Source organism: Ornithorhynchus anatinus, chromosome 11, assembly GCF_004115215.2.
Source record: "Ornithorhynchus anatinus isolate Pmale09 chromosome 11, mOrnAna1.pri.v4, whole genome shotgun sequence".
NCBI lineage: Eukaryota > Metazoa > Chordata > Mammalia > Monotremata > Ornithorhynchidae > Ornithorhynchus > Ornithorhynchus anatinus.
The window spans coordinates 28,325,542-28,352,021 of record NC_041738.1 but is presented as its reverse complement, the minus strand read 5'-3'; the positions used below and the strand labels follow the sequence as shown (position 1 = coordinate 28,352,021).

Genomic DNA, 26,480 nt, shown 5'->3' with positions numbered 1-26,480 from the left:
TCTCTGGATGAAACTGAAGGCTCTTATGCTTCCAAATTTCTTTAAAATATAGGCAATTGGTTTTACGTGCACCATTACAATAACCCGCAGTGTTTTATTGCCAAACGTACGCTCTATACGGTAAATGCTTCCTTTGTATGAGAACACGACCTTCTAAACCATTGTGTATGGTACACACTCCAAACATCTTCAAATCCAGGTCAGAGTTATGTTTGCTTAGTAAACTCCAATACTTTATGCCTGACATAATTTCTATTATATAAAACAAATATTATTGCATACTAAAACAGATTTCCACAGTCATTTAATTAAGCATGATAATACATATATAGTATATATGTATGTTCTGTAGGTAGACTTGTTCAGGTTAAAAATAATTTGACTGAAGGAATAAATTCAATCTAAGCACTGAGAACACTCTCATCTTAATTGTGTTTGATATCTGATAAGGCTGCTGAAATTGTGTTTTAAACTGTTCCTGATAAACATAAGCAAGTAGGGAAACTGTATTTTTCAGAGGTAGAGGTTTTATTGCGGAAAACACTGGATAAAACTGTACTGCTTCAAAGACATTTTATTCTAACAGCAGAAAGAAAAGTCATTGCTGAAAAAACAACTTTTAATACTTCTATACCAGAATAAAGTTCTGTCAACTGATGTATTATAATAATAAATAATGACCAAGAATAAACTTTCAATACAAAGTTTTCTACTTGTTACAAGCATAGCAACAAAATCCTCTACTCTATTGATCTCAGATTTACTCCAAGATAGAAATTTTTCTTTGTGTAGGAATGTAGACAGTATTATGACCAGTATCACAGACTACAGAAGTTACAGAGAAAAAACTTGACATGTTTAGATATGAGAAGCATGATGATATTCAGAAACTGACAATGCATCACGGCTGCTGTCACTTGTTTGTATTACAAGTTACAAATGTTCTGGAAAAAAGACCTATGTCAGAGGGGAAAATAGGGACGGTAGCACCGGACTAAATGGAATCAGCACGCACATCACAAAAAAGGGGAGATGTTCCCAGTGTCACAAACAGAATTATTGCCTGTCGTATCTGAAAATGCTCAGAAGACACAAAAGAATACTGAAAGAGCTCCAAAAGTGCCAGAAATGGAATGTGGATCTTTTTTATTTTTTGTATTTTTTGCTTTTTTTTTTCTGCTAAGATACTGAAGGCGGCGCAAACACACAAAAAGCAAGCGACTGACACAGTCACCAAACACAGTAGTGCAGTTAAAATCCTAAAGCTTACTACGGTCAGAAAGTTTTCAATAACATTTCAATCCTTTACCTAGGATCATAGAAACAGTTGCATTAAGTTTATCAACTTGATTTAAGTAAGGCAGTGAGAACTATACTAGAAAAAGAAGAAAGCAGCTTGCTCTGTACCAAACTGGCCACACTGCAGAGCGACCTCCATTTAAACTGAAACTTCAGTCAGTTGACAATCCTTCCGACAGCATATGCAAACCGTATTCCTTATTAGCCTGAGATTTTTTTTTTTTCCAGTCTCAGGATAGCGCTAAGAATTTTATTTACATTGATTGCAGTTTAGTACTTTTGTAAACTGCTTTAGGCAGAGCTGAAGTTTTAAGGCCCTGGGGTTTTACTCTGTGCTCCCAGCCTGCAAGGAAATATTGACTTTTCTTTTTTAAAGTCTGGATGATTTTGTTTAAGGAGAAGTTAATACTTCTGGACCATCACCATCAACAGCACCGATCTGGCGTCAACCAAAGGAACTACGTTAAAAGGCTAACATTTCAGGCGCTACAAGCAGACTTAAGAATAAAACTTTGCTAGCAGTCTTACATTTTTTTCATTAAGTATTTCATTATAGTCTCTCAGAAGCTTCCTATGTGGTGAAGAACTCAGTACATTTGGAGGATCCAATCAGTAGAAAAGCTAAAATCTGCAAAAATATAGAACACATTTGTTTTACAAAAACAAAGAAATATCAGCTAAAACACTTTTCTTCATTAGAGACAAAGAGCAGGATGTTTAGATTCATATTTTAGTTTAAGCTACTTCTTAAGAGCTTGCTCCAGAAAAAGAAAGAGAGAAAAAAAACAACCCTGCACTATGTCTTCAACACTTATAAAACCTAACAAATGAAAATTAACCATACTGGAAATCCTTCATTCAAGTTCAAAAAAAAATTAGAAGAAAGGAAGACAAAAGAAAGTAACTCCATTTATTACATAAACTTCAGTTTCTCACCAGCACCTTCTTCAGATAAGGGTGACTAGTTTCACTAAACAATACTTTAATATAATATACCCCTACATCTCTTTTTAATAGCAAACCTACTTCTTCATTTAAAAAAAAAAGATACAGAATAAAAGCATTTCTTTCAATACTGCAATTTGATCTAAAAAAAGGGAATTATTAATCAAATCCTCAACGGACGTTGGTCTGCAGATACCTCCCTACCACTGATTCATTTGGCTGTGTGTGTGTGTTTTTTTTCTTCTTAAATGAGAATATAAAGTCACAATCCTTTCCAATATAGGTCAGGACTGACCCTCGCTTTATGGGCCGTCTAAGATTTCTCCTAGAGTGCAGTTGCAACACCACTTGAATTGATTTTTTTTTTTCTGCAAAGACAGCTCCGGTCTAACTGGCACCATGGCAGTCTACCAACACATCTCATTACTATGCTAGGCAAATGACAGCAGCTGGTGTCATATTATAAAGGTGTTTTCAACAATGCAAACACAGCCTCTCAATCTTCAAGGCAACAGTAAATCATTTAGATGGTATCATTTTTCTGTTAAGAGCATTATTTTTGGACAAAGACCACTTTTGATTCGAAATGCTCCCCCCCTGCTTTTTAAAGAACTAATGACCTCCTCGCATTTTGAAATCTCTTCATTATCCTACCTGCATTGTTTGGAAGTACTTGTTGCCAGGTAACAGTTTAGCAGCCATTTTCAAGGGCCAGGGGAATTTTTTGTATGTATATATATATATATTTATACGTATATATGTCTTAAATTTTTTTAAATGTTCTGTACACTATTGGGGATTTGTACATGATTCTTTTTTTTTCCCTTGGAATGCAGTTAGCAAACTCTCTTACCAAATGCATATCTAAAAACTGTGTAAAATAATATTGCAATATACAGATTGATTTGTTCAGCTGCATTACTCTTGGGCCTTGCTGCCCTCCTCTGTTAGCTCTGCTGAGCTCCCAGGTTTGACAGCTGCAGGTTCCTCTAAATTCCCAGAAGCCTCGGAGTCAACTCTGGAGCGCTTGAACCTGCGATCTGGATACTGGCTGTTGTCAAAAGGCATGCGATGGACACAAAGAACATGGGTCTTCAGATTTCCCTTCTGAGAGGCACTGTAGGGGCAGTATCTGCACTGGAAAGGCCTGTGACCTGTGTGACAGACAAGAGCCTGGTTAGTTGGGGGGGTTTTGTGGTTTTTTTTAATACATTCATTTTTTTTTTTTAACTCTGGTAGTAAGTTCTCTGTGAAAGACTCAGAATAAAAGATAGAAGCAAAATCAAAGAAAGGACAATGTTTGGAAGGATTTCTTCCTCCAAAAACTATAGGGTCTTAGGGTCTTTCTGAGATGAACACCTAGCATCTGTTTCAAATTTACTTCATAATCATTTGCACCAGGAGCCTAACCTGCACCTCCCATAATTAGTCACGTAGATTAGCACTTTATCAGCTTCATTTTTTTTTGTATTTGCTAAGCACTTACTGTGTGTCAAACACACTTCTAAGCACTGGGGTAGGTACGAGTTAATCAGGATAGAGACAGTCTCTGTTCCGCATGGAGCTATAAGTCTAAGTAGGAGGGAGAACAGGTATTCATTCATTCATTCAATCATATTTATTGAACTCTTACGGTGTGCATAGCTCTGTACTAAGTGTTTGAGAGAGTAGAACACAACAATAAAAAGACACATTCCCTGTCCACAATGAGCTTACAGTCTAGAAGCAGGGAGGCAGACATCAAAACAAATAAATAAATTACAGATATGCCCCATATATGCTGTGGAGCTGGGAGGGGGGAAGAGCACAGGGAGCAAATCAGGGCAATGCAGAATGGAGGGGGAGAAGAAAGGACGGTCTTAGTCTGGGAAGCTCTCTTGGAGGAGATTTGCCTTCAATAAGTCTTCGAAGGAGGAGAGCGTAATAGTCTGTTGGACTTGAGGAGCGAGGGAGTTCCAGGACAGAGGCGGGATGTGAGCTAGGGGTCGGCGGCAAGATGGGCGAGATCGAGGCATAGTGAGAAGGTTGGCATTAAAGGAGCAAAGTGTATGGGCTGGGATACAGAAGGAGAGTAGCGGGGTGAGGTAAGAGGGGGCAAGATGGTGGAATTGTTTAAAGCCAATGGTGAGGAGATTTTGACTGATGAGGCAGATGGGCAACCACTAGAGTTTTTTGAGGAGTGGGGTGATATTGTCCTGAATGTTTCTGTAGAAAAATGATCCAGGCCACAAAGTGTGGACTAGAATGGAGAGAGATAGGAGGCTGAGAGGTCAGCAAGGAGGCTGATGCAGTAATCCAGGAGGGATAGGATGAGTGATTGTATTAACACGGTAGTAGTTTGGATGGAGATGAGTGGGTGGATTTTAGCGATGCCATGAAGGTTTTAGTGACGGATTCAATCTCCATGTTACAGTTGAAAAAACTGAGGCACAGAGAAGTTAAGTGACTTGCTCAAGGTCACACTGCAAGCAATTGGCAGAGCCAGGATTAGAACCCAGTCCTCTGATTCCAAGTCCCAGGCTCTTTCCACCAGATCACTCTGCTTCTCTATTAATCATTCACTCTAGGAGCCCTATTTGCACCGCCCAAAACCAGTCCTACAGATCAGCACTTTATCTGCTTTCATGTATAGTTAGTTGCTTTTTATTGAAGAAGAGCTGGAAAATGATAATGTAAAAGACTCCATTATCACCAAGGGGCAAGGAGTACAGACAGACCACCTAACACCATATTTTGTTTATACCAAGGGTTTACATGAGAGTGAAGAGATGGGAGAGCGAGCAACAGAAATGAAAGCAACAGAGACAACCAAGACTAGAATGAGTTTGAAAAAATACCAAAAAATTGAGTGGGACAACAATTTTTAAACCTCAAAGCTAAATCTTTGCATCTGGCAATTTTCTCAACATAGAAACCAAAGGGGCAAAGGAACAAACCTACCTAAATAATACTTTCTTGTAAAAATCAGATATCCCATGAAAGAATTTTCAGTTTCTAATGAGAAAAACTAGTGTAGTTCTGGTTTGGGAGGTTATATTCCAGCAGTCATATTTCAACCCATGCTGGGAAGTTGTTGATGCCTTTTTACTGGAAGTTTACGAGCTTTGTCTCTCAAATCAACTTAAACCAGGAGCCTCTGAGGTCAAATACACTTAGCTGGGTTTAATTTGCTCAAAAAAAAAATGAATAAATAAATGTGCCAAGCCATTTACCTACATTCAGGGTAAGTATCAAAAGAACCCCACATCCGACATCAAAGAGCACTTTACATTTGTTTCCATGCAGCACTATTCCTCATAATAGCACTAGCAGTAAAGTAACATGAATAAAAACACCGTCTGTTGGGAGGGACAATGGGAAAATCCCTAAAGGAATGGAAGATTCATTGCTCCCTGAGGAATGCCGATGCACTGGCAACATGCACTTGGAAAAAGCTGCCCTTGTCTTCCCCTGCCTATCAGCCCCCATAATTCCTAAACAGCAAGAGTAAGTGCCTTGAGAACTTACTCATAAGAAGCAAATTCCGCTGTCCCCCAATATTGAATTTCCACCCTTAGGTCCTCTCCGTTGGATCAGAGACCCCAATTTTCAATCAATCAATTAATGCTTGATTGAGAAGCTAAATGGCATAGAGGAGAGACCATGGGTTTGGGAGTCAGAAGGACCTGGGTTCTAATCCTGACTCCACCCCTTATCTGCTGAATGGCCTTGGGCATATTGCTTCACTTCTCTGCTCATCTGTAAAATGGAGATTAATACTGTGAGCCCTATGTGGGACACAGATTGTGACTACCCCAGCACTTAGGAGAGTGCCTGGATATCGTAAGCACTTAAATACCATGAAGAAGTGACATGTATCTAGTGTGAAGTATCAATGAGGAAAGAGAAAACAGAAGCAAGATACATGTTCCAGGCCCTCAAGGAGCTTGTAATCTAATGGAGTTTGGAAAATCTCATTCCTCTTGGGCTCTCTCTTTTGAATCAGTGATTACTCACCCAACCAGTAGGATTCCAAGAACTCAGAAGAAGGAGGAGATAATTCAGCCACAAGGAGCTTATAGGCTACTGGGGTATAACCCTAGATAACACTAAACTTAGAGAAGGACAAAGGCATTGTCTAATAATTTTGCATCTGAATTAAGACAAGTGGAAAAAAGATTGAAATCAGGGTATATAGTGGCATTTAGGGTGATCTAAACTTTATAGTAGCCTGGGTTAAAATGAGTTACTACCTAAAATAATATGGAATTTTGGGGGCTCTAAACTCTGTCTTTAGATCCATTTAAACAACTTTGTGAAAAAGCATAATGAGGTCAGGGTAATTCCTTTTGGGTGACTCTCTGAGGGAAAGGCAGGATCCTTGAAAGATAACCTCCATTCTAAGAAATAAGGGCCCTTGAAAGATCATCTCCATTCTAAGAAGTCAATTCCATCCAGAGCACATGGAGTAGGAAAAAAAACAACTAACCATATTCATATCCTGTTGCTTGTCTGTATTCATTACGAAAACTATTTTGATCAACAGTGAAAGCTGGAAATATCAATACAGCTAACCCTTACTTATCAAGGAGCCAAGGCTCCAACTAGGACATTATCCAGGATTCTGATTTTTCTCCATCTTGGTTTTGCTGCCCAGTTTTTAAATGTCTCACTAGTTCTTCACCAGTCAGCGGAGGGAAAAAAAAAAAAGGAAAGAAAGGGGAATTACAAATCTAGTGGTCTTGTTACTAGTTTGTGACTCTGGCTAAATGCTGAGTTGAAGAGAATATCAACTCATGATTTTATATGTGATTTTTGGATAATTGGTGGATTTTCTTATTAATGGATAAAGTCATCCTCTTTTCCCAGGAGAATTGTCATCTTCTGAATCCACTGCATCTGGAATGGACTTTTCATTCCATAGAGCATGTAAAGTCAGGCATGGCACAATTAGAACATAAAGGGAGACTTGGGAACTTACTCTAATTCTAGTAGATATGAGATGCTGCCTACAAGACAGAGATGAACTCTTATCTTCAATCTACGTAAGAAATTCAGGAAGGACCCAGGAATAGATTATGAAGAGAAGGGTAAGCATGCGTGGAGATCTCAAAATTAGTGGTGAAACATACTAAAACATGAGGGAATTTAGGAGGAAACTTGGAGAGGTAGGTAATAGTATTTTTTTGAGTGTTCACTGCATGTAATGCATTGTACTCTTTTCAAGTTTTAGCCAAAGCTTTCTTTTGGTTGCCTCTATTTTATTTACTGCAAATAATACCTGGCATATCCTGAGTGTTTCTTCAAGAAAATAGTTATTATTATGGTTGGTATTATTCATTATTATGCATGAAAAGGCTCTTTTGAAAGATCCACCTTTTTAAGTAACTATAAGTGTGGTTCTCCACTGCTGACATTCATTACCTATCTGTGAAAAGTAAATGGGGAACAAAGAATCTAATTTCAATTGTGAATCAAACTGGCTTTGGATTACCTAGTTTATCATGTAACATTTAGTATGTTTTGCCTTCAAAGCATTTGATTAAGCTCAAACTTTGTTGTTCAATCATGATCTTTATTGTTTGAAAAAAAAGCTAGCCCACTTTGGAGGTTTTAGCTTTAGCTATTTCAGTTTATGATCAAAACAGTCAGGGGCGGCTCACTTTAATGATCATCTAAGTGACTTGGAAATCCATGTGAAGATGTACAAAAATCTAAGAAAATTATATGTTTAAATGAGAACGAATCAGTAATACAAACATTGGCATTATATACCATGGTATATCTACATCAGCAATGTATCTGTCAAAGACCCTTCTGGTTAGTGAAAAGAGTCAGGGAAAAACCATGAAGATTTTCAGCATCTGCTAAATTTCACTGTCACCCTATGACAATTGACCAATTGGGTTCTAGAAGCATCTTCCATTATATAAACTCCCAACCCCTAGCCACTGCCAGTCAGTAAATTTAAGGGGAATGGTCTGATTCATTATGGGAAGGTTTGTTCAAGAACACTGATGATAGTAATAATAGTATTTGCTAAACACTTAACTCTGTGTCAAACTCTGTGCTAAGTGCCAGGACAGCACAATTAGGTGCAACCACTTTCACAGTCTAAGGGGGAGGAAAGACTGGCATTTAATCCCCATTTTACAGATTAGGAAAGTGAGGCCCAGAGAGGTTAACTGATTTCTCCCAAGACACACAGCAGGTAAATTGTGTATACGAGTTTAGAAGCCAGGTCTCCTAACTTCCAGTCCTGGCTCTTTCATTCATTCATTCAATAGTATTTATTGAGCGCTTACTTTCCTCTAGGCCATACTGCTTCCCAATGAATCATTAAATACCTGTAACAACGACGAAGAGAAGAACATTCAGAACGAGGCCAGAGTGGAGTTCAAGGGCATCCATGCAACTAGATATGTTCGAATGAGCATATTTCTAATCTTTCTAAAGTATTTGCCCATCCTTGAAATGAAGCGATTTACTCACTCTGGATAGATACCATTTTTCATGACTTACCTTCCTAGCTTGGTTTGGGTTTGGGCTGAGCCAGGACCCTCAGCTTCAGGATCTGGTTTCGGACAAGACCACAGAGCCTGGGAGAGTTGCGGCATTTTGATGCCGCAATTAAGCGTTTGTGATGGAACAGTGAAACCCTCTGAACTCATTGGCAGCAAATGGGGCTGAAGAAAACCTGCTGGTATCTTGCTGAATTTCCCCTCAGCATTTGGAGGAAACCAAACTTCCAAAGGAAAATCACTGGGGGAAAAAACTAGTCATCCAAATCCCTAGAAAGTAAAACCACTGCATTTGTGTAGCCTGGAAGGTCATCCCTTCTTTTGCCCTTCTGCTACTCTGTTTTAATTGCATAAGAGCCTCACAAGCAAACACATCCTCTTTTGGCAATCTCAGACCTACAGGTCAGGGGTTAAATTGGCAATCTGCGCGGGTCTATTGGTGATCAGCAGGACGATAAGGCCAGTTCATTTCTGAGCCGTAAAGGAAGCCTCTGGACAAAGTCAGGATCACAAAGTCCTCAGGTTGGCCAAAATCAGGAGCGCAAACCCAAAGCATTCCAAGTATAAAAGAAAGAACTTCAAGCTTACAGCATTCCTATGTTGTCTCACTTTGAACAGATGCATTGGTCCAAGGGAGGGTAAAAGAGACCCCATCTTGCCTTGCTTCCCCATTTCTATCACTTTCCTCGGTGCCTCCTTTCCCCCCAGCACTGCCATGTGAAAAGTAAGTATACAATAAGTTAATTTGTATTGTCACTATGCAGTACAACTGTGGTAAAGAGCCCATTCATTTTTAATCCACTATGAATAATATATAAATATGTATACAGAGTGAGGGTTAAGAAAAGTGAGGAGAAAGCAAGCGGTATATTGTTTACCGCAGAAAAGGAAAAAGTAGATATTTTTCTTACTTCTTCCAATGAGAATATCTGCTATTTGCTCTGTACCTAAAGGGTGGAAAAACACGTCCATTCCTCTAGGGGAATCCATTCATTAATTACCCCTCAAAACTTATTGTGGGCAGCTGCTTGCATTGAAAAATCTGAAATATTCCTGATGGTTCAGCAGATAATGTATTACCCAGCAGCAGGGGACCTCAGGTTAGGAATGGACTAACGGAGTCCAGAGGATCTCGGAGCCAACATTGTTTAGCCTTGGATGAGTGGGAGAGGGGCTGGTTGCATGCTTGTGTGGCTCATATCACTGTACTTGGGTCTCTGAAGAGACTTGTCAGCCCTTTTGACTGTGGAATTTGTAAAGAGATGCAGCTGTAGAAGAACACGGGAATATATGCTGTGCAGAAGCAAGTTGAGCTGTATTGTTGGAAATAATTGCATAAGGGGAACAAACTCCCATTTTTCTGCATCTAATTTAAAGCCTGCAGCATGGAAAGATTGACAGACATCATCAACATCAATAAGGATAGTTTTAATATCATTCTGGAGTATTTAGCAGCTTTCTTCATTCAACCCACAAATATGAGTTTCTCTTTACCATCTCCCCCAATTCCAGATTCTTAAAATACTTTCTGGGTTCCTGTTTGAATCTTTGTTAATACTGATAGTAACAATGATGATAATTGTGCTTTTTCTGTGCCAAGCACTGTACTAAACACTCTCCATCCAAATGGCTGCCATTCTGATCCAAGCAATTGTCCATACTGCTGACCAGATCATTTTTCTAAAAAAATTCAGTCCATGTCTCCCCACTCATCAAGGACCTCGAGTTGTTGAACCTATACCTCCTCATCAAAAAGAAACTCCTTACCATCAATGAAGAGTGTGGCCTAGGTGGACAGAGTACAGGCCTGGAAGTCACAGGGACCTGGGTTCTAATCCCACTCCTCCACTTATTTGCTGTTAGACTTTAAACAAGTCACTTAATTTCTCTGTGCCTGTTACCTCATCCATGAAATAGGGATTAAGACTGTGAGCCCCATATGGGACATGGGCTGTGTCCAACCCAATTAACTTGTCTCTACCCCAGTGCTTAGTATCCACTTATTCATTCAATCGTATTTATTGAGTGCTTACTGTGTGCAGAGCACTATACTAAGCGCCTGGAATGTATAATTCGGTAACAGATTATACTGTAATTTTAGTACAGTGCCTGGCACATAGTGAGTACTTAATAAATATCATTTAAAAAAATCAGCTTTGAGGCAATCAGCTCTCCCCTTCCTACCTTTTCTCACTAAAATCTTCTACAACAGTCCAGCCCACACGATTTGCTCCTCTAACACTGACACACTCACCGTACTTTAATCTCATCTGCCTCGCTGCAGAGCTCTTGCCCATGTCCTTCCTCTAGCCTGGAACTCCCTCCTCTTTCACATCTGACAGACCACCACTTTCCCCATCTTCAAAGACTTGTTAAAGTTATATTTTGTCCAAAAGGCCTTCCCTGACTAACCCCTCATTTCCTCACACTATTCGTCTTTTTTGCGGTGGGGCTGTGCTTGGATCTGAGCCTCTTACTCCACCCCTAGCTCCACAGCACTTATGCATATAACCTCTTTGCTGCTTTCCCTATCTGCAATTTATTTTAATATCTGTCTTCCCCACTAAACTGTAAATTCCTTGAGGGTTATGTCACGTAACTCTCTTGCCTATAGACTCCCAAGGAATCAGTTCGGTGCTCCGCACCGAGTAAACACTCAATAAATACCACTGGATGATTGAATTATTAAGCCATTAGAGTGTGTGAAGCACTGTGCTGAGTGCTGGGGTAAATAAAGGTAAAGAGGTTAAACCTGATTCCTGTCTCACGTGAACTGGAGCTGTGGCCCATTGGCCACGTCAGTCACCGTGTGACAGCCCGGTGGAGTCAGTGAATGTTCAGGAATGTGGTGAGTTGTAAGGAAAGGGGAGAACCATGACACTTCAGAAGACTGAGGGAAGTGCAAAGAATGTGGTAAAGGGTCAAAGCTGTAAGGCTTATGCACGTATGCCCTGCCATTTCCCCTGTATGTAATTTATTGTAATGACTCCCTCACAAACTAGACTGTACTTTCCTTGAGAGCAGGGATCACAGCGAAGCAGGGAGGCCTAGTGGATAGAGCATGGGCCTGGGATTCAAGGGGCCTGGGTTCCGATCCCAGCCCCGTCACTTGTCTGCTGTGTGACCTCAGGCAAGTCACTTCACTTCTCCATGCCTCAGTTACCTCATCTGTAAAATGGGGATTAAGGTTGAGAGCCCCACGTTGTTCAGGGACTATATCCAACCTGATTAGTTTGTATCTATCCTGGCGCTAAGTATGTGCACGTAATATGTGCTTAACAAATGTCTACCAACTCTATTTTATTTTACTCAGTGGTATTATTAAGGTCACATCTTCTCCAAGATGCCTTCCCGGATTAAGTCCTCCTTTCCCCAGATCACTCTTTGTCACCTCTGCACTTAATCTGTGATTAAGTGATTAGATATTCACTCCTACCCCACCACATTTAGGAACACAGCTTTAAATTATATATAAAATCAACTACATATTCATTCATATTAATGTCTTTCTCCCCCTCTAGTCTGTAAGCTCATTATGGACAGGGAACTCGCTTGCTAATTCTGTGAAAATGTACTCTACCAAGCACTTAGTATAGAGTTTGCACATAAAAAGGGGCTCAATAAATTGATTGATTCAATCATAATTATTGAGTGCTTACTGAGTAACAACATGATTACTCTCTTAAGTGCTTAGTACAGTGCTCTGCACACAGTAAGCATTCAATAAATACCAGCGACTGACTGTTTGCTGATGACTGGGCACATGACTGACTGCCTGACTACAATAGGGTAGAGCCTCATGTTGACTTGAGACTTTATACGTTTACATAGCTCTGCTAGTGAACTATTTAAACTAAGCCTAAATCTCAAACCACTAGATGCTGTCCCTGAGTGGTTTACTATGATTCCAATCCAGTTGCTTCCCTATTGAAGATATTGAAAAATCAGAAAGCATTAAAGTCAACTCGGTGGGGTTCTAGGGGAAACAAAAAGAACACTACCTAGATGATCTAATGCAGAGACTTCTCACTTTTTAAAGTCGGAGCAGGACCCAGATCCAATAACTTCTTCACCGAGAGCTATGATCTTCACAACACAGTGTCAGGAATTGGAATAAAAAATAAACTCCATATTGTTAAGTAAAGTACTACCAAGGACATATTAGTTCTCTTCCCCCCCCAAAATAATGCAATAGTGTTGGTGCATCATTCATACAAGCTGTTCACTGAACCCTTTCAAAACTCTCAGAGTAGAACATATCACAAGGATGCCTGTTCTTTATTTTTAAAACCAATAAGAAACAAGGTGAATTATTATATATTCAATGACAGAGAGTAAAGGCTATAAAATACCCTTTAAGTCCCACCTGAGCAATTGACTGCATCAATATCAGTCCTCTGCTTTGGGTGCAAAGCCGCCGGAAACTAGTGTGGACTTCTAACGTGGGCCATGGATTCAGTCGTGGACACTGAGCAGACATGTCTGAATCAAGACACTGGGCACTTGAAAGTGGATTCCTGGAAATGACTTAAACTGTAAACTCTCTGTGGGCAGGGATTGTGTCCACCAATTCTATTATATGGTACTCTCCTAAGCACTTAGTACAGTGTTCTGCACACAGTGAGCACTTGGTAAATACCTCGGATAGATTGACTGATCAGGGTGACCAAATCTATGTAAATACAAGTAGCTGTGCCCACCCCAGCTGCTGCTAAAAGCCCAAGGAGCCATTGACCATTCGATCCCTTCACCACCTAAATATTTATATGAAATATCTTTAAGGGCTTTATGGACGGGAGCAATCGGGGTCCTTTTTTCCAGACTGTCCAAGAATTTACAGCTCTTTTGGAAGTCGCTTCAGCGGTGACTATGGTTGCTAATGCACTTTCAAGAGCAGGGACTGCTATGGCGGGCAGGTTAATTTGAGTCTATTTATGGACTACTGACCTGGTCTGACCCAGTTAAAGGAATTTGTTTTCAATCAATTATTGGTATTTATTGAGTGCTTACTGTATGCAGACCACTGGACTAAGCACTGGGGAGAGTACAATGCAAAAGTGTTGGTAGACACAAGCCTATTCTTATAATCGATGGTATTTATCCATTCTTTATTCTGCTGCATGGATCATTTATCAACAGAAACATTCAGTTCCTGTCTCCCCCCTCCTCAAGAACCTCCAGTGGCTGCCCATCCACTTCCGTATCTGACAGAAACTCTTTACCATTGGCTTTAAAAGGCTCAATCAGCTTGCCCCATCCTACCTCACATCACTAAACTGGGCCTCAGTTACCTCATCTGTGAAAATGGAGATTAAAAAATGTGAGCCCCACGTGGCACAATCTGATTACCCTGTGTCTACCCCAGCACTTAGAACAGTGCTCTGCACATAGTAAGCGCTTAACAAATACCACAATTATTATTATTAAATCTCCTATTGCCCAGCCCGCACACTCCACTCCTCTAGCACCAGCTTATTCACTATGCTCCAATCTTGTCTATCTCACCGCCAACCCCTTTCCCATGTCCTCCCCCTAGCCTAGAACTCCCTCCCTGTCCATATATGCTAGACCACCACTCTCTCCACCTTCAGAGCATTATTAGGGTCATGCCTCCTCCAAGATGCCTTCCCTGATTAAGCTCTCTTTTCCCCGGCTCGCTCTCCCTTCTGCATCGTCTATGCACTCGGATCTGTGACCTTTAGACATTTGATATTCGCCCCACCCCCACAGCATTTGTGTACTTATCTTTAAATTATCCATCATAAACAACTTGTTTATTCATATTAATGTCTGTCTCCCGTTCTCTACTAGAAGTTTGTTATGGGCAGGGATTGTGTCTGTTGATTCTGTTGTATTGTACTCTCCCAAGCATTTAGTTCAGTGCTATGTACATATTAAGCACTCAAATTCCACTGATTGATTATTGAGTATTTACCAGGTAGAGAGAACTCTACTAAATACTTGGGAGAACATGATACAGTAAGGAAACAATCCCTGCCCCCAAGGATTTTACAATCTAGTCAGGGAGACAGATGTTAAAATATAATACAGTTATGAGAAGCCACTGGGACTTAGAATATATGCATAAGTCCTGTAGGAAGAGGGGACAGAGTGACTACCTAAATGTTTTGGAGGTATAGACTCAAGTGCAAAGTTGAGACAATGGAGAGGGAAAGTAGGGTGAGTTGTTAATCAGGGAAGGCTTCCTGCTCCAAGCCCTTATCCTACCCTGCCTTCATTACCGCTTCAGCCTCCTTCCTGACTTCCCTGCCTCCTTCTCTCCCAACTCCAGTCCATACTTCACACTGCAGCTTAGCATTTTTCTGCAAAACCTTTCAGCCACATTTCCCCACTCTTCAAAAACCTCCAGTCACTGCCCATCCACCTCCACTTTAACCAGAAACTTCTTACCATAGGCTTCAAAGGACTCAATCACATTGGCTCTTCCTAACCTGCCTCACTGATTTCCTACTAAGCGCATCCTGCACACCTCACTCTTTTAATGCCAACCTACTCGCTGTACTTCCATCTCATCTATCTTGCCATTGATCCCTTGTCACATCCTGCCTGTGGCCTAGCACTCACTCCCTCTTCAGTTTCAAGAGACCATCCTGGTCTCCACCTTCAAAGCTTTATTAAAAACACAATTCCTCCAAGAAGTCTTCCCTGACTAAGCCATGCTCTAGTCTTCTCCCACTCTCTTCTGTGTCACCTTTGAACTTGGATTTTCACCGTTCATTCAACCCTCCCTCATCCCCAAGGCACTTATGTCCATACCTGTGATTTATTTATATTTATGTCTGTCTCCTCCTCTAGACTGTAAACACATTGTGGGCAGGGAATGTGTCTACCAACTCTGTTATACTGTACTCTCCCAAGCACTTAGTATTCATTCATTCAATTGTACTTATTGAGTGCTTGTTGGGTGCAGAGCACTGTACTAAGCACTTGGAACGTACAATTCGGCAACAGATAGAGACAATCCCTGCCCAACAACGGGCTCACAGTCTAAAAGGGGGAGACAGAGAAACAAAACAAGTAGTCAGGAATCAATACGATTAAGATAAATAGAATCATAGATATATACATATCATTAATAAAATAGAGTAATAAATAATATATACAAATATGCACAAGTGCTGTGGGGAGGAGAAGGGGGTAGAGCAGAGGAAGGGAGTAGGGGGAATGGGGAGGAGAGGAGGGGCAGAGGGAAAGGGAGGGCTCAGTCTGGGAAGGCCTCCTGGAGGAGGTGGTGAGGAGGGCTTTGAAGAGGGGAAGAGAGTCAGTTTGGCAGATGTAGGAAGGAGGGCATTCCAGGTCAGTGGTAGGACGTGGGCCAGGGGTCGACAGTGGGTCAGGTGAGAACGAGGCACCGTGAGGAGGTTAACGGCAGAGGAGCGGAGTGTACGGGGTGGGCCATGGACGGAGAGAGGGGAGGTGAGGAAGGAGGGGGCCAAGTGATGGAGAGCTTTGAAGCCAAGAGTGAGGAGTTTTTGTTTCACGTGAAGGTTGATAGGCAACCACTGGAGGTTTTTGAGGACGGAAGAGCCCAGCGCGTTTCTGTAGAAAGATAATCTGGACAACAGAATGAAGTATAGACTGGAGTGGGGAGAGACAGAAGGATGGGACATCAGAGAGGAAGTTGATGCAGTAATCCAGTCAGGATAGTATGAGAGCTTGTATTACCAGCAAGGTAGCTGTTTGGATGGAGAGGAAAAGGCAGATCTTGGCGAGGCTGTAAAGGTGAGACAGCAGGTTTTGGTGATGGATTAGATGTGTGGGGTGAATGAGAGAGCAGACTCAAGGATGACACCAGGTTTGCAGGCCTGTGAGACAGGAAGGATGGTAGTGCCGTCCACAATGACGGGGAAGTCAGCTCTGCACACAGTAGGAGCTCAATAAATATGAATGATTGAATGAGATGTGATTTTAGTTGGGCTTTGAAGATGAGTAGAGAGTGGCCAGCCAGATACGAATGAAGAAGGAGATCCACGAAATGGGGAGGGTATGAGCAAGGGATCAATGTCAAAAGAGACGAGAGTGAGGCTCAGTGAGCAGGTTGATAGTAGAACTCACTGTGGTCTTCTTAGATTGTCTTTTATGAGAACAAGGTATCTTCAGGGTCTTTTTACTTATCAACAGAATATTTATCAATCATCTTACACATTGTGGGCACATTCTCTCCAAAAAGGAACAGACTTGAAGTTGGGATTTAACTGAAACATCTCTGGCAGGACACCACTTCCCTCATTGGTCTATGATTGTCTGTCTGTCTCCCCCGATTAGACTGTAAGCCTGTCAAAGGGTAGGGACTGTATCTGTTACCGATTTGTACATTCCAAGCACTTAGTACAGTGCTCTGCACATAGTAAGCGCTCAATAAATACTACTGAATGAATGAATGAAAACCACTATTTTCAGAGTGATAACAAGCTATTAGAGATCACCATTTTCACTTCTATCCTTGGCCCCATATTTCCTTCCATATAATTTCATCAAAATTCTAAATTGTACTTTTTCTGGAGATCTTACTCAAAAACGGAAATGGTTCCAGAGAAACCAAACTGAAATCTACCATGCAAGAAGACAGTTAAAAAACATAAATAAATATGGATTTGTCCTAAAGTTGGAACTATTTTCTTAGGCACACATTATGCATTTGATAAAATTTCCTTAATTCTAAACAGGGAAGAATGTCTCCAATCAGGTTCATAATGTAAGTTTTCAAATTTTTTCTAAATATTCATTCACCTAATCAGCACCAGAGCAGTTTGGAACATCTCTGAGATAAATATAATGTGGTTTATAAACTCCTTTTTTTTTAACAGCTTTAAAGAAATTGCAATTTTAAAACCCGGCATTTAAAGGTGACTAGAAATGGTTCCAAAGAAATTCCAGGATTGATTGAAATCCCAAATCATTAAGTGGGGACAGATGTTGATTTGGAAAGTCCAACAGGAGAGTTTAAAAGTAAACTGCAGAGACAGAAAAAATTGTGACTGATTTAATTTTCAAGAAACTAGGAACTCGGCCATGGACTTCAAGAAGGTCATTTAGCAAGGAATGGGAAGCTCACCTGTGTTTGAAATTTTCCACTGTTCAGAGTTCAAGTTCAGTTTGTATGATTATCCAGAAGGTTTGGTGTTAACATAAACTGTCTAAACCCTTGAGTCCCGCAAGTCAATTACACTGAGCATCTCCTAAGAACAGCCTTTGGCTACAGGAAATGAGAGTAGCTCAAGGAATCTTGTTCCTGGGACTCTGTGGACTTGTATCTTCCGGCTGGGATTACAAAAATCCTTTTTCAGGCATTTTTATAATTTTCCAATTTTTCCTTCTTCATCCCAGCATGCCAGGACCATTGTTATGGAATAGGTTTATGTGATTTTTTTTTTAAGCAAACTTATGTTTGTTCCCCTATCCAATTGTTGATTTGATTTTGTTTTAAATCTTATTTACTCAAAAACGGTGAAGTCTGCACATGTCTTTTGGAAATGTGCCTGACCCCCTGTTAAGTCAACCAAAGCTGAGCACACGCTGCTGAGGGCCGATTACTTTCCATTGTCTGTTATTGATCTGAGAACTTAAATAATTTCCAGTCTTTCATGAATGCATTTAATATTTACCATTAAATAACCTGCAAGGAGTCTCAGAATACCCCATTTGTAAGATTTCCAAAGATTATCACTTCTGTTCTTATTGGCTAAAGAATACATAGCAAATGTATGTTGAAGGGCCATAGATTTTATGGTCTATGAACCAGAAAGGTTCTGAATTCAGTTGACTTACTGTGCACTTCTTCCACCCATGGGGAAGTGTTCCCTTTGAGTAAAATTGTTCCGATCAACCTCTTGCTTCTTTTACCAGTCCTGGTGCTTTATTATACTTTTTCTCTAAGGGCATCTCACACTGAGATGTACAATACTTGCACTTTCACTGTTTCTCCAAAGCAGGAAGGAAAGGGTATCAAATAAATTCTATTCCATTAGACAGACAAGGTAGACCATATTGTCAATCAATCAATCAAAGGTATTTACTGAGCCCTTACTGTGCGCCGGGTACTGTACTAAACACTTGGGAGGAGAATGGAAACAAAATGGATTGTAAGGTCACTAGGCTATAAACTCCTGGAAGGCAGGGATCGTGCCTACCAACTCCATTGTGTGTTCTCCCCCAAGTGCTTAGGACAGTGTTATGCACACGGTAAGCACTCAGTAAATACCACTGATTAGTGGATTGATTAGAATGAAATCTATATTTTCCATGCAGGGAACTTTAAAGGCTGCTTCCCTGTGAGAAATTCATTAAGGTGAAAGTTCTCAGACTATTAGGTTTGAACCTCTCATGCATATATACTTTAACTGTAGAAATGGTCAAAAAGCTATTTATGTAGTTAATATAGAAAATCTAGGAAAATATATATATTATATATATATGCACACACACACATAAATGTGTGTTTGTGTGTGTGTTCCTACATACTGCAAAACTATTTTCTGTTATCGAAGTTACCCTTATATTCATCCTGCATGATTCTTAAGGCCATCCTGCCCCCTCTCTCTGACTCTCTGATTTGTTTTGTGTCAGTGGTGATAGTAGCATTTACTAAGTACCCACTTGGTCAAGAGCACTGTACTAGGTGCTTGGGAAAAACAGAATAACAAAGTGACACATTCCCAGCCCACAAGAAGCTTAAAATCTAAACAGGAGAGGAAAAATATGAAACTATTACAACTAGAGAGGTCAAAATAAATAGCTTGGGCAGACTATATATACATCAGCGCTAAGGAGAGTGTAAATCAGTTCATAAGCCAGTAGCAATTGCCTCTTAGGGATCACATGTATACCGGAAAGCTAATTGCAAGGTATTCCACTTAAATCTATTACAAATATTTCCCCAACCCAAACATTCCTTTGTGAGAAGCCCAGTTAACACAGATTTAACACTTGCCCAAGTAACCACTAAATCCACATCCAAGATTCTTAACGTGTGAGCCCCATGTGGGACAGGAACTATGTCTGACCTATCTTGTATCTACCCCATTGCTTAGTATAGTGCTTAGCACATAGTAAGCACTTAGAAATACCACATCTATTATTATAATGATTTTTTTCTCCGAATTTTATCCTCCTATCCCCTGACCTCGTGCTTTTGTGTTTTTTTTTTCCAATATAATCCACTGTCTGGATTTGGGTACAGGAGGAATCACCACCTAAATTTACCAACCCAGAGAAAAATTTAATGAAAATAATAATTGTGGTATTTGTTAAGCACTTACTATGTGCCAGGCACTGTACTAAGCGCTAAGGGTGGATACAAGGAAATGGGGTCGGACACGGTCCCTGTCCTGCATGGGGCTCACAGTCTTAATCCCCATTTTACAGATGAGGCAGCTGAGGCACAGAGAAGTGAGGCGGCTTGTCCAATGCCACACGGCAGACATGTGGTGGAGGCGGAATTAGAACCCATGACCTTTTGATGGTTCTTCTCCATAAGTTGTCTTGTTTTTGTCTGTCTCCCCCGATTAGACTGTGAGCCCGTCAATGGACAGGGATTGTCTCTATCCGTTGCCGAATTGTACATTCCAGGCGCTTAGTACAGTGCTCTGCACATATTAAGCCCTCAATAAATACTATTGAATGACTATAGGTAGCCTAAAAATAAATATAAGCTAAATAACCATCTTTTCAAAGAACAAATCAACTTGATGTCCAGGGCAAGTTGACAATAGCCCATTTGGGGAGAACAAGGCTGAATCTTTATACAACGTCTGACCCTCATCTCTCAGTTCTTGCATGTAGGTGGTGAATGTGGGGATGGTGTCCCTTAATTTGCTCACGCATTGATTTCCAACACGCCATTTAAAACCGAACAACCCTTCTTTAATTTTAGGAGCTCCTTTTGTAATGTGACCTAGGTATTTTTTTTTTTGTTTATACTTTTCTTTGTCATGGTGGAATCTGGAATGTACAGCAACATGTTAGGAGAGACTCAGGAAAAAAAAAAAGGCCAACCTATCCAACACAAACCATTTTTAAGTAAATAAATATCCAATCCACTAAAAGCTGGTATCTCAGATTATCTGTGGATAATTCACTACCCACATCTCTCATAAAAACATTAGTACATTTATTATGGAGGTTTTTATATGGTTTGCAGAACATCTTGCTTAAAACAACGTAGGGCCAGCAGTCATGTTCCATCAAAATTCACTGTTGTTGTATTGTATTAATGTGAGTTTATGGGTGTAAGTATACAGTACATCGCTATTTCTATAAAGGAAAAAGACACACACAATCTGTATGCACAGTATATATCCATATAGACTTACGGACCGTATATATTAAAAATAGCTACTTTTTATCATGTTCAATTCTGCAAATTGGTGTACTGAACAATAGAAAATTACAGAATAAAAAGAATAGATTGGAGCATAAAGTTTTCAAGATCTGGCCTTTGTCGAGAGCCGTTGATGCTGTCACCCACTAAAAAAGAGGTGGCTTTTTACGAAGTCACAAAGGAAATGCTCCTCTTTCTCTTCCTTTTTTTTTTTATTTCTATAAAAGGCTCTCTCTAAAATCAAAGGTGTCAGACTTTGCTTTTTCTTTCTGGCACGATCCAGAACGTATGGCTGAGGAATGACAGATGTCTGCAACCAGCTGCAATGAAGCATGCGAAAGTTTCAGTCTAATCCACTTATTTCACTGCAGTCACGTAAACCAAAACAAATGGGCAGTGCCTTACATTATAAAAAACACAGCAGCATTACTTTGTTGCATAATGTGGCTGATACGCCATCTTTTTATCATTTTTCCTACTGCAGAAAAATTCACCTCTTTATTAGAAACACTCCATGAAAGTTCCCTGATTTTTATCGTTGCCTCGTCTCGGCCGTGTCACAGGAAATTCCAGCTCCCTCCCTCAGAGGACGTTATTTTAAAGGGAAGATGGAAAGATTTGGGGATGAAGAATACAAAAGAACGGGGGGGGGGGGGCGCAAAATGGGAAGGTTGTGCCCATCCTTAGTATTCCTAGGGATCAGCACAGTGCCTACCTAGATACACACACACACACACACAAACTCACAAGACGTAACTCTTTGTGAGCCACTAAACTAGGATCATCAATTTAAGCACTAGGACCATCATTTTCAACTACTTGAATAAATCCAGAAGAAGAAAAAAGGGCCTCTGGTAATTAAACCGAGAGTTGTTAGACTCTTCATTTAATAAAACACTTGAACGAAAAGCCCTTAAAGGTTCTGTGATGCCAAAGGGAGTATAAAGTAACTGAACATGGCACTCCTTCCTGGGAAGGGAGACCCTGCCTCATTTTAACATGTAGTGCAACAACCTTTTGAACCCTCCCTCCTTTAATCCTTGTAAGGGAAGAGAAAGGATAAGGAGTCATGTCACTGCCAGCAGTTTCAACAGCTGTGAAGCACTCTTTCAGCACAATTCATAAAAAAAGATGTGTCGGATTTCGCCTATGGCAGAATGGCGTTCAATTTCTGGCCCTTCAGGCAAAAACAATAAATGCAAAGAGGAAAATTTGAGATTTCCCCCCTTAAACTTCCCACAACAACCTCAGCAAAACCACATGACTTGCCTTGTTCAATCTCCCTGGTGTTTTCAGCGCTACTTTGGCAGGAAATCAGAATTACTGTTATATAAATTCCATCTGATGCCAGAGCTACCATCTGTGAGTAAAACTGCTTCACCTACGTCTGCCGGCAAAGCCACTCTCTCCGAGACAAGGGAGAAGGGGAAAAAAAATTTGATTAATTTGCAGAATGCTTGTGATTTGCTCATATATTATTATAACTGCTCATCAGCACATGACAAATTCCCAGCACTCTGCACAGAAACCCGTTCAGTTTCAGCAGTTTTTTGCGTCGGCACCTGACAGACTGCAGAGCCACTAATGACTTTCAGATGCTTACAAACAGTAATTCTATCTTCAGAATAAAAAAGAAAAATCCGTAGGAAGAAAAGAGTAGAGAGTTAGTCTATTTCGTTTCCTTCCTGTGTATCAACATGATTTAACTCTTAAGGGCAGCAGCAGCTCCAAGATCACGACGACGCCTATTAGAGACAAAGACCGCCAATCTCCAGAGGAAAGGTGAAAGCAAAATCCACCATCAGAGGGCTTATGTGAGAGAAGCTCTGAAGAGGAGGCTAGAGTAGAGAGCTAATTCTAGGAAATGACAGTCCTCTAACTGTGTGTGTGTGTGTTGGGAGACGGGGGGGGGGGGGGGGGTGGGGGGGGGGGTGGGGGGGGGGGGGTGGAGGCGTTCAATTCCTTGCAATGTTTTAGAATTCTATTTATTTGTCCTCTTTTAATACTTCGGATAACCTTTCACATTTCCACAGAACACATCTGCTTCGTAACTGCAGTTGAAATGTTTTTTTTTTTTCTTTAAAACTATGATTATGCTTTCTGAAGCACTGCTTGTGTGCTTGATTGCCTGTTTTAGATTAGAGATTTTAGCAAGGAAACAAAGACTTCAGAATGCACATCAGTCCTACATATGAGAACCCACAGAAGGAAAAGCAATAAAATGTGATGCGCCATCTGTCCACAAACAATAACCTGCATGTTCTGAGGCTTACAAATTATTTAGCACACAACCTTACCAAATTATAGGACCCTTAAATAGAGCAGTAGTCAGAAGGAGAATCTCTTTGAAGTCCTTTTGTATCGCCCTCGCCCCTTCCCAAGCCACCCCCACTCGCAAAATACAGGCTGGATTGATTGCTAACAGTTGAGGAATTTCTCAATGGCAAGTTGATTTTTTATTAACTAAATGATTCTAGTCCATTTTGATTCAGATTCCGGCAGGGGCTTGTTCTTCCACTCTGGGGAGAGCTATTGGAGAGAACCAGTGGGTCTGCAGAAAGGGATTTAGAGGTGGAGTCTCTTGGTGTGTGGTTGTTTTTCAACGACAGTGTGGGAAATTCAGACTTCTAAGCTTCTTGAGGATTTTGGAAGGCAATTCCTGAAGAGACCCCAGCTCTTCCCAGGGAGGTTTGTTTAGATCACTTCAAACCAGCTCCCTCTCCGCACCCCCCGCCACCAAGCACCACCCTCAACGGTCAAAAATCAACATGCTTCTTCATCTTCTGCTCAAAGTGGCCAGAAGGATTCCTTGGGCCTTAAAGCTATCTGTGTGGTCCCAGTGTCACTCCTCATAGGATAGCAAAGGAATTACAGGATATTAGATCTAAAAAGCTCCCATGCGAGTTCATGAGTCCACTGAATGAGTTCTTTGAACTGTTCAGTTTGAAAGTGAAATGTACTATTCCTTAAACCCGAGAAGGAAATTCAATCTCCTCCGAGTTTGGACTAAAGGATTTCACCACCAACTGGAGGGGACAATCTGGATATTTTGTTTATCAAGGCACCCAGATTTTACATCGTCTTCTACGCTCGTCTGCCCTGATGTCACCCACACCCTCAGTGCTGGGCCCAGGCCACTTGGAGAGGATGTCAATTAAGAAAGAACACCATGCACATTAGAAAATGAATCATTTACCTGCAGAAACTTTATCTTAATGAGTGCCTCCCAGGTGAATGGAGATCAAAATTGTTCCATTATGATTAAAATAATTTAATAATTTTGGTATTTGCTATATTTGCTAAGCGCTTACTATGTGCCAAGCACTGCTCTAAGCTCTGGGTAGATACAAGGTTATGAGGTTGTCCCACGTGGGGCTCACAGTCTCAATCCCCATTTTACAGATGAGGTAACTGAGGCACAGAGAAGTGAAGTGACTTGCCCAAACTCACACAGCTGACAAGTGGCGGAGTTGGGATTAGAACCCACAATCTCTGGCTCCCAAAAAACTGTGCTCTTTCCACTGAGTCATGCTGCTTCTTGTTAAAATCTGTTAAAATCTGACCAGGGCATCCCTGAAGGGTTTATATGGGTCTTGAGCCTGAGAACAACTTCTACACCCCATTTGTCAGACCACAGGTTATCCAGAAAACTCGAAAACTAAGGGACAGCCGAACGGCACTTAACTTAAACAGGGAGAAATTAGGTCCTCAAGTGCATGTGCTGTGAAAGCTGAGGGCATATCGCTGAAGCTAAGGTGTGGTCAAATAATTAATATTCTTGCCATAATTTTGAAATTAAAATTGAATTTTAGACACGGGGCCCTCTCTTGGGAAGGTACTTGCTGACCTGTTGAATTTTAAAAATCAAGCCAGGTGGCCCTGAAAACTTCAGAGGTGGTAGAAGACAGACTTTCTACAAGTTGTCATGCAGGCTGGCTACCTCAACTCCTGCATTTTAGATTTCAATCTCATGGCTCTAAGGGACACATACATTATGTCCTATCTCATTGGTCTTCTTCATCCCCTCCTCTCCTGTCAGGTAGAAAAATGAACTGAAATGAAGCAGTGAAGTCCATTAGCAGGTTGTATGGACTTCAGTAGAGGAAGAAAATTAAAACCACTAAGTGAGAGCTTTTTTTTATTTAAGCAGGGCAGGATATCTGCCTTTTGATATAGCATTTTACTACACGGTTGGTATTTTGGATCCCTAAGAGATAAATGTGCATCATCGAATACATAAAAGGATCTACAGTTGTCAATATGCACTCATATCCTGAATAAACAATAGTACGAAAACAATCTAAAATATTGCAGATCCACCTCCTGAAGTAGCTGTTGCTGATGAACTAGAGTTGGAGAAAGCATGCGTTTTACCCCTGGTGTGTATTTAAAGGACAATGTCTCCAGTAATCCCAAACTCAGTTGACTTTTAAATAAGTCCACTGCCATGCAGAACAAAGAGCCCTCAAATAGAGAGTAGGTCAAAAGGAACGCTTGTATTCAGTTTTCCAGGTTGAAACCGATCTAAAAATGAAATGAAAATCAGAGCTCTTGGTTCAGGTAATGAGATGGCACTAAAATGACAAGGAGGAATTCTGGCTAAATTGGTCATTAGTACAAATGATTTTGCCCAGGAATTAACATGGATTTCAAATTCCCAGTAATTTTACATGCCACGAAGCCATGCCATGGTATCTAGACACAGCAGGAGGGGCACAGTGATGGTGGTCGTGGGGCAGGGTTAGATCTGAGCTTCAACCTTCCTGCAACGTTTTCTTTCTGTGGTCTGAAGACATGGTCTTACTGTATTCCTAAACACACGGTTTGCTTTTGCTGCATTCATTTTTCTACTTTGTTATGTTCTTCCCCCGCTCCTCCATCCTTCCCCCAGCAAAAATAAAATAAAATAAAATGAAAGGAAAACATTACTAGCCTCTTATACCCACAATAAAATCAATCTTTTGCCTCCAACACACTGAATGAAATATCACGCCTCTTGGAAGAGACATAATAGTTAATTTCTGGAGGAAGGAGGCAAAAATTTGGATACTGCCAGAAAGCCAAAGGTCAGAATTAAATACTGATGGTGGCTTAAAATGAGATTTAAAAAAAAAAAAAATTTGTATAGATTTTCTTCAGCGTGTGTCCTGAAAGTGTCACTATGTGCATGGACTCTAGAATTCATAATCCAGAGTGCTATTTTTTAAAATAGTTTGATTTGTTTATGAAGTGAGCTTTCCTATTTCCATGAGATATAGACATCGACAGTGAATAGACCCTTTCTAATTGAACTGATAGGTTGAAAGTGAGCATGTCCTTGAATTTACACTGAAAGATAGACAGTGATTATTTATAATAAGGGATTTAGCCAACTGCCTTTCCATTTGTATGGCGAG

The 26,480-nt window shown here is 40.6% G+C and overlaps 1 long non-coding RNA gene across 2 annotated transcripts in view; it reads right to left on the bottom strand.

Annotated features, from left to right (window-relative positions):
- Positions 1–509: 509 nt before the first annotated feature.
- LOC114814996 overlaps positions 510–26,480 on the bottom strand; it is a 60,384-nt gene continuing 34,413 nt past the window's right edge. For both annotated transcript variants that reach the window (XR_003762782.2, XR_003762783.2), the window contains exon 2: positions 510–3,398. This is a non-coding gene — a long non-coding RNA (uncharacterized LOC114814996). The remainder of the gene's footprint in view (positions 3,399–26,480) is intronic.